Here is a 12,284-nt window from a genome sequence, read left to right on the forward strand (position 1 = left end):
ACTCACATCTCTCTAACTACATCTTTGGTTACCTGGATGCTGGACTTCCCCCGCAGACCCCTGGGGCTGCCTGTCGTGGCCCTCTCAGGCTCCTCACTCCTCATCCTACTCCATGTGGGATTTCTAATCCTTCCTTCTCCCTCCTTAGCAGCCACTTGTAGCTGAAGTCCCAGAATAACCTGTGCCCCAACATCTCGAGTTAAAAAAGCCTCAGGAGTCATTCTCTATATTAAGACAATGCTAGCCGTGCCTTCTGAAATACACCTCTTGCCTCATAACAAGAAGGTTTGTGGTACCTTCTTGAGTTGATCCGCCTGCCACTGGCACATTAGAGAGCTCATCCACTAAAGGCGGACTTACCCATGCGCCCTGGACAGCACCTGCAGGTAAGCCATGGAGCCCAGGACAGACAGACCGTCCCTTCTCTGGTTCCTGGGGTGCTTTCCTTCCGAACTCTGTCCCACCTGATTCCGTGATCTGATTTACAACCGCTACTGATCCCCCTGGACTCCAATCCTGCACTTGGGGATGGGCCGTGCCGTCTCTCCCTCTCGCTCTGTGCCTCGCGTAGCGCCGGGAAAGAACTCTGTGCCCTGCAACTGCTCATTTTGTTGCTCAGATGGCCTGCTTTGCCCCAGCCCAGTCTCTTTCTGGAGAGGGGTATTCAGACAGTTCATTTTTGGATGACAGAAAAAATAGAAAATTTCTTATTTCTGCCACCAACTAGCAAACACCTCTTGGACCCTCTCACCCTTGAATCAAATACCTGAGGTTCCGGCAAACCACAGGCATCTGACTTCCCAAACCACCATAAATTAAAGCGATTGTACAAAAAGGAAAAAAGTTGAAAGAAATTGATGTGCCCAGATGAAGTTATGTGTATTTCCCAATCCCTTTTTTCACTCTGTTGGTTTTCAAATAATACTTTCCACTTGTTTACTCCATATGGAGATGCTACGAAAGATATAAAAACCGTCTGTGATGTTGCAGAAAAAGGCTGGCTCCGAAAGTCCCAGATCTCAAAGCTGATGACTGTCAAGGGAAGGCCCAGGGTTCTCTGGAAGAGCAGAGAGCCGGCTGTGCAAGCAGGAGGCTGGTGCTGGCATCTTCGCTCTGATACTGCCTTCCTGAGTTGTCCTGGGTTCTGTCAGCATTCTTATTTACAAAATGCCTACAGGTCCTTTCCAGGATTATGATGTGAAGGAAAAGGTCGAATGCCGGGCTGCGTTCACAGCTCTCTGCTAGTGCAGACAGAAAGCGTGGGCAACAAACAGTCTTCCAGGTGGAGGCAGTGGGGCGAAACCAGGTAGACACCTGTGAGCACGGTTTCTGGGAACTCTCGCGAGACTGTGGAGAGGTGGACTAAGGGGGGAGGGGGCTTGATGAACTGGCTCTTCTCTGGTTCCTCAGAAGCCAGTCCCCTGCAGGAGAGGTGAGTCACGTTCCTTCCCTTCCTTGCCATGTTACACCACTTCCAAGATGTTTACAGAGACTTCAAGGAGTGAACCGAGTTATTAAAAGAGTAGCAATTAGGGTGGCCCATCCCAGCAATTTAAAGTTTCCTGTCTAAGGAAGCATGTTTTGCCGGGGGGAGCGGGGGGAGGTTGGAGGGCTTGGTCAGGGAGAGGAGAGGGAGGATGCATTCTTGTCTACTGATTGGATCTCTCTCTCCATGATTTCCATTTCTGAATACAGAAACAGGAGGGGGTGCAGAAAGCATGCCTACAACCCCCGCTCCCTGGAGGACCCAGATGGTCCAGTCGTTGGTTGGGTCCCTTCCTCCAAGAAGTGTCTTCCGCTTCCCTCTTTGGGGAAATCCTCGTTCAGCTTTTAAAGCCTTTTGGCATCTTTTGCCTGCCTTCAAAAACTAAGCTTGTTGGAAGCAGCCTGATAAATCACTCTTCGCGTCTTGGCTGCTGCGGGACTTACAGAGAGAGGTTGCTGCGTGATTTACAGCTGCTGTCTGAGAGGGCTTTTCCAAAGGGCCAGCTCAGACTAGCGAGTCATCTCTGGCAAGATGAGCCTTTTTGTCTAGTTCAAACTGATGCGAAAGAGAAGAAATAGGACTGCTTTATCCAAAACTTGCTGGCCATCCCTGCCTCCAGCCAGCTGGAATCTCCAACTTCGTTTCTTCCTTGCAACTTGAGCTCAAGAAGTAAGCGTCCAGGAAAGTGGTTTGTCATGAGAGGCCGGCTGGAGGCCTGCTGGGGAGAGGAGAGCTTTCTTTTTCTGAACTGAAGTTACACAATGCTGGGCAGGCCCTCTGATGTGTGGTCATGGTTTCCCAGAACCCCAAGGGGCCCATCCAGGAAACCGCCCATGTTCCCTCCCCTGAGTGTCTGCTGCCTCCCGAGGGGATTTCATTTCCTTGATTGTTTTCCACAGTTGCTGGCGGAAGTCAGGTGCCCAGGACCAGCGTGAATGTGGGCTGCTTCCAAAATGCTTCGCTTGGTCCCAGCGGCGGGGTGAGGTGGGGAGACCCTGAGCCTCGTTTCTAGTTTATTCTTGTAGGTCAAGTTAATTGACCTCTTCCAGCACTAATTCTTCATCTCCAAGATCAGTATAAGAACTTCTGTGAGAATTTTTTTTTGATTCAACCTAAAATAGCTGGCATAAAGTAGGTAAACAAGTAAATCCAAATTAAAATATATGTGTTTGTATATATTTTAATTTTTGTTGCTTGCTTTCTGTTTTTTGTTTTGTTTTGATTTTTTTTTTCCCCTGCTAACAGTTTTTCAGCCTACATTCCTATGGGAGCCCAAAAGGAATGCTTAAAAGACACGAGAGTTATAATTTAGTGCAAGTTTGCTAAAAATAACTTTTGTTAAGAGGAGATCTGACGAGATACTTTTAGCTACACACAACTCATCCAGTTAGGGTTAATGGAGAGCTTTTTAGGAGTGTACTTTGCTGCAGGACACAGATCATGAAGAATGAGTGAGTTTTTATCACGTAGAGAGAATATAGGTTTTTATCTCTGGGGTGAAAATCTCCCTGGGGACGTTTACCACTGTAAGGGAAATGACAGGCCATTTGAAAAAGTAGAAAAATATGTTCACTTTTGCTTCCCAACAATGGAGTGTCTTCCTTCTGAGGAAACTAGGAACTCATTTTCTTCAGGAAATATGCTACATTTATTCTGAAAATATAGACCTGCCTCCCTCTCTGCGTTTTCTTACAACCCCTTGTCCACGTGAATACGCCAAGAGCAAACGCCTGAAGGACAGTTTTATTAAGCAGAAATGTAAGTTGTTCCTTTTTTCATTCCTTTCCTTTCTTTCCTTTCTTCCGTCCTCCCATGGGTCTGTGATTCTGTTAAGAGCATGTACGAATGTGCCTGATCTCCTGCTCATATTTAAACCTCATCCCAGAGATCTGCCTGGGATGCTTAGGCCTCTTGGCTTTAGAAATTTTGCTTTTTGAAAAAGAGGGAAGAGGCAAAGCTAGTTATTGTTCTTGCATCCTTCCATCTTCTCAGGCAACACCAGCCTGAGATTCCTCCATCGTGCCTCTGTGCTCCACACCTGCGCACGCGCACGCGCACACCCACACGCACACTCCTGGCTCACCTCCCAGGTAAGCGCGTGCCACCTGCTCTCCTCTTTCCTCTGGGAGGAGTTCTCCTGCTGTAGTGTCTGTGTGTATCACCTGGGGATCTTGTCTGATCACTAGATCCAGGGTAAGGACAGGGATTCTAAGTTTCTTACAAACTCCCAGCTGATGCTGGTGTCAGTGGTCTGTGGACCACACTTTGAGTACGGAGGGTGCAGGGGACAGAGCGCTAGATTGGAATTCGGGACTCGAGTGTATTCTTTTGAGTTTGTTACAAATTGCCTGTGTGACCTTAGGGCATCCTTTCTTATTTCTAGGTCTCTGGTTGCCCACTTAGAAATGGAGGGAGCTGGGCCAGCTACCTTCCAAGATCTTTTCTGATGTTGTTACTTGTTTGATTTGATTATGGATTCTTTCTGCTTCTAGTCCATCCAAGAACTCCACTCAAGAGCAAAGACCAAAGCAAGCCTCAAGCTTAGGGGGTGAAACACATTAAGGTGGGAACACATTAAGGGAAACAAAAGGCAGAGAGACCCCTTTTTCCATCACTGTGAGTCTCATCAACAGTGTGGTTGTATTAAAAACACTGATTAGTGTTCTAAGAAAATGTGAACATTGACCACGAAAGTCCCACTGCTTTCTCCTCCATCACCCTGGACTTTTGTAAGGATGAAATGAGATCATGCAAGGCGTCGATACTGAATGGATGATGTTTGATACTGTCATACTTTAAAATAGTATCCAGCCATTCAAAGAAGTGAGAACGGAATGGATTGACTTGGCAGGGATTTCCACAAAGTATTATTGACTGGAGAAGGAGAGGAGTAGACTGAGTGTGCATAGTATTATGCAGTCTTTGCAAAACGGTGCCATGTGTTCCAAATGCACGTGTGTACCTGTTCACAGTCCACCCTACTTAGAACTGCACACCAGGCCTCTCCACCCTTCCCACTCCGCCCGAGTGTTCCCACCCCACTGCTCCGCTTTATTAGTCCTCCCACCACGTGTCTTTGGACACACTGTTCACCGACTTCTGTGTTTATTGCCAACGTCCTCCCATCAGAATATAGAAGTTGCATGAGGTGTGGAATCTTCGTGGGGCTTTGTTTTTGTTGTTGTTGGTTTGTGTCTTCTTTTATCCATTCCTGCATCCTCAGCATTAGCATAATACTTGGTACACAATCGGTGCCTGTAAATGTATGTAAATCGGGCAACTACATGAGTTGAGTAAATGAATACGTATGAAAATGGAGGAAAGTATGGGAGGAATAACATGAGGTGAGAGGTACGAAGGGGCAGGGTTAAAGGAAAGAGGAAAAAACAAGCTGCATTAGCAACGGGATGGTGTTTATGCGTCCGTGAGCGTATCTGTGGTTGTGCTGCGTCACTCAGAACAAGGATGAGTAATGGACCCCCTCGGACATCAGGTAGACGTTCTGTCAACGTACTTCCTTCACCTCTTGGTTCCATGTGATCTCAGGATTTGAAAGGAGTGACTTAGTGGTGACACTGGTAACAGAATCCCTGTCCCTGCGCTGTCTCCCCCAGAGCCTACTGCCTGGAAGTCAAAGATGTGGCTTCTGGTCCGCATGTTGCCGCCATGAAGGCGTGTGGCTGGGGGCAACTCAGTTCCATGCCCTGGGCCTTTGTTTGCTCACCTTTGCAGTAGAGCCAGTGACACTGTTCTTAGTGCCGCCCAGGCTTTTGTGAAGACAGTGGAGACAGTACCGTCCTCCTGCTCTGAGCTCTTCTCCTCGGCCTCTGATCCACTTTCTGGCCCGTGCTGTGGTTACACACACACCTGGGGAGCTCACGTTCAGAGGAACGGGAGTCTACAAGCAATGACATCACTTGCCCGATCTGTCTGGGAAGAGTCTTCACAGGAAGGCTGGTGATGGCGTCTTATCCCTGAATTGTCAGCACCTAGCCAAGGGCCTGGGTCAGAGAAGGGGCCCAGACCTCTCTGCTAAGCCCTGGGAATGCACAGCCCAGTTACCCTCTGGGATCACCTCATTTCTCCAGAATTCAGGTAAATTTGGCTCAAACACCCAGTCTCATGACTTGGAACAGTCCGGACTCCTGCAGATAAATCTGAGAATTCTGGCCTTTCTTCCTACTGCTTACCCCTGTTTCTTCTCTGGTGTTTCATCTACTGTCTTGGTGCTACATGCCCCAAACTGAGTCCAAAATTCTACCCCTTAACTAATCCCCGTTAAAAAGTGAAAATCACTAGAGCTGAGGCTACCATGGAGCCAGTAAATGTTTCTGAAGATTTAGGTAGCCTCCTCTTGCCCGCATAACTTTGGAAATTCTTAAAGACACCACGTTTTCTGCTGGAAAGACTCCCAACTCCAGTGTTTCAGCCTTCAATTTTCTGGCTGTGTCTAGTTCACCGGGAAGTGTTCACTTCTTTGCCAGGTTCTTGTATCTCCCTGAACAATCTAGTAATTCCAGCAAATGAAATCTGTCCAGCCCCCAGCCATTTATACCAAATCACCAGGATGGTCTTTTCACAGTCATGTATTAACCTGAACAAAGTTCCAGACCCTTCCCATGGGACAACAGATATGGCACTACCCTTAATCCCTATGGATGGAGACAGACTTTGCATAACTAATATCGACCTGACATGTTACTTTAAGTACAATCAGAGAGATTAACACAAATAAAGGGCTATCTGTCTAAAGCAAACAAATATTAACCTCCGGGAGCAACATGCATTAGTGAGCGCATTGATGTGTCCAGTATTCACTGACTAGGCGTTTGCTGGGAACGTCCATTTCTGTGCTGTAGGCTGGTGACCCTGAGGTGACTTCACCTTCTGTTAGGAGAGAAGATATGCACCCAAATCCTTTTAGTATCAGTTAGAAACTGTTAATATCGTGGAGCAGAAGCAAAACGTGCTGTGGAGTTCAGCAGCGGAGGAACACCATTTTACAGACATGTCTACGCTGAGGCTGTGGGGGACGGCGCATCTGTCTGCTCGGGCCGCCGTGACAGAGCACTGCAGACTGCGTGACTTACACAACAGAAAGTTACCTCTTACAGTTCTGGAGGCCGGAAGTCCAAGATCAAGGTGCTGGCTGATTCAGTTCCTGGTGAGGACCCCCGTTCATGGGCTTGTAGGTGGCCACCTGCTTGCTGTGGTCTCACCTGGTAGAAAGAGTTTGAACAAGCTCTCAGGTGTCTCCTCTTATAAGGACACTAACCTTATCAGATCAGGGCCCCATCCTTACAACCTCACTGAACCTTAATTACCTCCATAAAAACCTTATTTCCAAATATAGTCACATTGAGGGTGGGACCTTTAACATTTGAATTTGGGAACATTCGGTCTATAACAGTTGTTGTCTTGAAAAACTTCCTAAAAGGGTATTTGGTGGTAAAGGTATTTCAGGACAAAGGAAAAGGAAGAAAATTATGATAATAATGGAATAACACTTGCATCCTATGTTCCTGTGAGGACCCCAATGGACGCCACTTTCCAATTCCAACAACAGTATCGCTGGGTGAGCCTTATAGCCCTCATGTAACAGGCGAGAAAACTGAGGCTCTGAAGTGGCTTGTATAGCAGATCATTCCACTAGTTAATTGGTAGAGAGAAGGCTGAACTCGGGTTTAACTGTTATAAACTAGCACTGCCATGTTCGAAACTCTATAAAAATGTTCTTTGTGCAAATACTGAGCACAGCCACCTCCTAGGTTCCCGGGTGGACCCTGGAGCTTAACTTTTAGGAGCAGGGGACAAGCCAGGGCTCTTCTTGAGTCTTTCAACTGCCTTTTAATTGTTCAGGGTATGCAGAGTCAACAGACGTGAACCCCAAGTATCTCCCCTTAATTTTACTTTCACGCCAGCACAATAGGTGACAAAGCTTTCTCCTGGAGTCTAAATAGCTTTTCTTTTCTTTTTTTTTTTTTTTTTTGTCAGCCCACAGGCTTTTAAGCCAAATGTGCACTCCTAGAAGCAATTCCTCAGACTTGGTTGGGTGGAGGGAGACAGCTAAATGCTTCTCTACCATTTCTTATCTGACAAATTGGGTTTCCTATAAAAATAACGGGGGGGGGGGAATCCTAACAGTGATTCATTTCCTGTTTCTATACTTTTCTCAACTTTCTGAGGAGTAGTTAAGTTTCTTTTCTCCCTCCCTTCCTCTTATTCTTATTGTGCATTAAAATTCCACTTGAAGTCTCTAAGTGTGCCGGGGCCGGGGCCGCAGTGACAGGAGTCAGTGTTGGCGGGTGTATATTCCACAAATGGAACAGATGACATCATGTGTCCTTGAATCTTTTACTTGCTCTTCTGAGTTTCAATTTCTCCTTTGATAGCAGAGAGATAAACATACCTCCCTTACAAGATTGTTTTGGGGAAAGAAAAATGCATAAAAAACTGCCTAGCATGATAAACACAAAGTAGATACTCAAAAACTGGTCCTTAGTATTATAGTTTCCATAATGGCCCCTTCAAAATCTGAGCATCACTCGTCATGTATTTTATGGTTTAACGTTGATTCTCAGAAGGTAATACAGACATGCGTTGTTGAATCTGAAATTAGTGTATTTAGATTGGCTTGAACTTGGCTGTTCACAGCCTGTAAGTACTGACAGCAGGGGGATGGTTGGGCTCTTATTTCCTGGACACCACCACCACTCCGTAATATGCTGTCTCGCTCAGTCCTTCCATTAACGTCATGAAGTTACAGATGAAGAGATCAAGCTTTCCAGTCACACATCTAGCGGCTGCATCTTCAGGATTCCGACTGTGTTTGAGTCTAATTGCTTCTGTCTGACTCGAGAGCACACGCTCTTTGTATGACAGAGCGTTACTGTCAGCAAAGACTTCACTCTTTGGAAGAGCCCTATCATGCTTTGTGTGGAGGTGGGCTGACATGGGGTGGACGCCCTCCTCTAGGAGCCACAGACTTCACTCTCAGACCCAGCTCTGCTGCAAATGTGGTGGTGACCTTGGGAAGCCACTGAATTTCCCTCTCCTCTTCTGTAAAGGTAGGAGGTTGAACTAGATGACTTTCAAGATCTCTTCTAGCCCTAAGGTGAGGATGTTAGTTAGCTCATCCTTCAAGAGTATCCAGCTGCCAAAGCAAACATGTCAAGGCTCCAGGTGTCTTTAGTTTCAAAGAGTAAGAGCAAAGGAGGAGGAGGAGGAACACCCTCTGAGAGCCGGGGCTGTCCCTGCTCCGGCGCTGGTTGTCACCCATCACTAGCCACCCGCCTCGAGGTGCTGTAATCCTCATCATAAGCCGGTTTCCTGAAAGTCAAAACCTGGGGATCATCTCACATCAAAGACAATTTTTAAAGGGGCTGGTGAAACAACACAAGCACTCTTCAAAGAAAAGGAATGACCTCGTCCTGGAAATCACCTCCTTCATTCGGTAAGACGTTTGCCAAGATGATTGGTCACGTGCAAGATATGATGAAGGTTAACGGGCAGATCCAGCTTGAGAAGTGTGTCTTGCATTATGAAGGTGATCGTGGTAGACTGGGGAAAACGAGGGGTTTGCAGTCAAATGGGTGTTGCTCTCCTGGCTTGCCCCCTTGCTAGCTGTGTAACCTTGGGGTAGGTCCATGGGCTTTTCTGAGACTCAGTTTACATATATGTATAGTAGAATTACAGATATCTCTCTTGCATGATTTAAAGTTAACTTACGTGAAGCTCTAGACAAAATGTGGCTCGATGAATATTAGGGCACACTGAGAAATAGAGTGAGTCTTTAGGGATTTTTATATGGTAATAATCCTCAGGATCCCATCTCCCTACATGATTTCAACCCTTCCCTCTGTAAACTTCCACCTTCAGCCTCCGCAGGACTTCTGGGGCTGGAAGGAGGCTAGCCCAGACTGTCACTTGGGAGAGCCTGAGCTGGAGCTCAGATTCTGAAACGTGAGTCTGGGATGCCTGGAGCCCTATGGAAGAGACTGGCTGTGAGCTGCGAACCCATGTAGTAAGGCAAGGCAGCTGTGCCATGATTAAAGACCAAAGATGCCAACACCGGAGAGGATGGAAGACATCTTGGATGCCAAAGGAGCAAAGCAAGGGAGATGAAGAAAAGGGATAAGAGGGTGAAAAAGTTTTAGTCAAAAGTCACTCTCCAGTGTGCTTATAATTTGAATAAAGTGTTATTTTATACCTCTTCTTCAAGGTGGTCATCGCTCACAGGTCAGACCACTTCCTTTCCTAATATTTGGTAATGCCTTTCTTCCCCAGTGACCTGCCCAGCCTTTTCTGTCAGAGAAGAACATGATGGAAGGGACTGTTTTAGTAAACTGTCCTAGTAGGAACTAGGCATTGCTTTTCTGCTGGGAACATGAATTTTAGGGATGGGAAGATGTGGTTCATGGTGGGAATGGGACTAAGCCTGAGAATATTCTGGAAAATGTAGTCCATTGTGCCCTGCAGTCACCTAAAAGGGACAGAAGTCTCTGAAAACAAATCAAGTTGATTTACGGAGTATAGAAAAGAACAAAGGGAAAACAAGAGGTCCACTGGACTTAAGGAAAAGGAACATTTATGCTGTTCTGGGACTAACAATTTGCAAAGGAAGTTGTTGCAAATTAAATGTGGACAAGATTGAGTTAAAAAGGGATTTTTGTCCTAGGCAAATATGACTTGTAATGTTTCTATATTGCTGTTTTTGGAGTGAATACAATCAGATATGTCAGAGATAAGTTGAGTTAAACATGAGCAGGATCTTAATTTGATATGAGTCATTTTTCTTTGCTGATTGCATCTGATCTGCATGCTTCTGGGCATGGCTGAGTTCTGAGTTACAAGGGCTGGGTGGGTCTCTCTTGGTTTTCTCCCTTTTTCTCTGTGGAGCTCTAAATTTCAAAGGGGTATCTAAGAGGTGACATATGGCAGAGTCTCCAAGTCCCCCCACTCTCGGCTCAACCAGAAGGGCTCCATTTATATCTGTTCCATAGAAGAGGCTCCCACCTACAGTTTCATTGAGCAGGAGATTTAAAAATCACCACCCTAAATGGATTTTAGACAACACTGTTCAACAAAACCTTCTGTGATGATGGAAATCTTCTATCCTGTCTAAATAATCACCACCAGCCACACGTGGCTATGAAACACTTGAAATCTGGCTAGTATAAATGAGGAACTAAATCTGAATTGTGTTTAATTTTAATTAACTTAGATTGAAGCTGTCACATGTCTAGGGACTATGTACCAGTCCGTTCATCCCTAAGGAGTGCTGATGACTGAGTTGATTTTGCTTTGACTCTGCAGCCAGAGTCAACAGCATGTCACCCAAGGCAAGGAGGTGTCGAACAGCACAGTGTGTAGGGAGGAAGTGCACGTATCTCAGTAGGGCTGGGCCAAAGGGTGTAATGATGTCTGTAGACAGGGAAAAAGGTAGACAAGAGCTTTGGGCCAGGTCCTTGAAATTAAGGCTTTACCTACTAAGCCAAAGAGGAGTATCCAGTCAAGGCTTTGTCTGCTGTTTAGCTGTGGGAGAGGGCTGCCTGAAGTGAGCTATGGCCTGTGGCAGAAAGATTAAACAGGGAGGGAGCTGAAGGCAAGGGCACCCCACTCTCTGTCTCTCTTTCTACTCCGTAGCCTCTTGTTACTTCTCTACCTTGGCCAAATCAAATAGGGGGTCCAGAAGTAAGGGGTTCTGGTCACTGCAGTCCCTAGAATCCAGCTTCCTGGGCTACAGAGCCTGATGGAGAGGGGTGAGGAGTGGCCCTAGAGGGGCCCGGAGTGAACACACAGCCCATGGGCCGCACAGCAGAAAGATGGAGAACACAGACCAGAAAATCGGGGTGTCCACTCAAACTTGGATAGAAGAGGTCTAATTCTTCTTTCAATTACACTTCATTAAAGTGGAATGGTAAAGCTGGAAGTCAGATGACATGGGGTAAAGGAACGATTTTTAGGGATGCAAGAGATGAACTTAAATTGCCTTTTCAAGCAAAAATGGGGCAGATTATATTCTTCAAAGATGGTTGTAACCACGTCTCCCATTCTGCATGCCCTTCTTACAGTGTGACTATGACCCTCTTCCCGTCTGAGAGGTAGAGTCTGTTTCCTACTCTTGAATCAAAGCAGGTTTCCAACCATGGTGGAATGATGCCCAGTGACCTCTGCAGTGGGATCACAAAATACCATTCAGCTTCCACGTGGCTCTTCTGGGATTTTTGCTCTTGGAACCCAGCTGTCATATAAAAGGAAGCCTAATCTTGTCCATATGGAGACACAATGTGGAGCGGCCACATGGAACAGCCCCAGTTGATACCCACGCTGGTTCCAGCCAACCCCAGCCTCAACCAGTGGACATATGGGTAGAGAAACCTCAAGGTGACTCCAGTTCCCCAGGCATGGAGTCACACTCTCTGTTCCCCTCCCACTACCATTCAACTTTTTCCAGCTAAACCCCCAGATTTTGTAGAACAGAGATAAATCCTCCCAACTCCGCCCTGTATGAGCTGACTCACAGACTCCAGGAACATCACAAAATGATTTTTTTTTTTTGAGACCATTGCAGTTTGGGATAATCTGTTACATGGCCAAAGTGACTAGAACATTAATTATATTTAGAATAACTGAGGGAAGGTCACTTTAAGGAAAATCTTTTTGGCAGAAGGATGTCCAACTCATTCCTGAAGATCTTCTCCTGACTCTTTAAGTTGCCAGCAAGGAAGAATGAGCAGGTTGCAGAGGCAGGAATAGGGGTGAGAAAGGGAGAGGAGCATGGACTTGGAGAAGGTAG

At 46.4% G+C, this 12,284-nt stretch overlaps 1 long non-coding RNA gene across 2 annotated transcripts; it reads left to right on the top strand.

Annotated features, from left to right (window-relative positions):
- Positions 1 to 281: 281 nt before the first annotated feature.
- Positions 282 to 7,630, top strand: LOC116668892. 2 transcript variants are annotated; one of them, XR_004326125.1, is made up of 4 exons: positions 282 to 386; positions 1,178 to 1,432; positions 1,696 to 3,244; positions 3,979 to 7,630. It is a non-coding gene; the product is annotated as an uncharacterized LOC116668892 (long non-coding RNA). The 2 variants fall into 2 exon arrangements; XR_004326124.1 differs by lacking the exon at positions 3,979 to 7,630 and having other exon boundaries at positions 1,696 to 3,336.
- The last annotated feature ends 4,654 nt before the right edge of the window (positions 7,631 to 12,284 follow it).

This window comes from Camelus ferus, chromosome 15 (assembly GCF_009834535.1).
Source record: "Camelus ferus isolate YT-003-E chromosome 15, BCGSAC_Cfer_1.0, whole genome shotgun sequence".
NCBI classification, from domain to species: Eukaryota; Metazoa; Chordata; class Mammalia; order Artiodactyla; family Camelidae; genus Camelus; species Camelus ferus.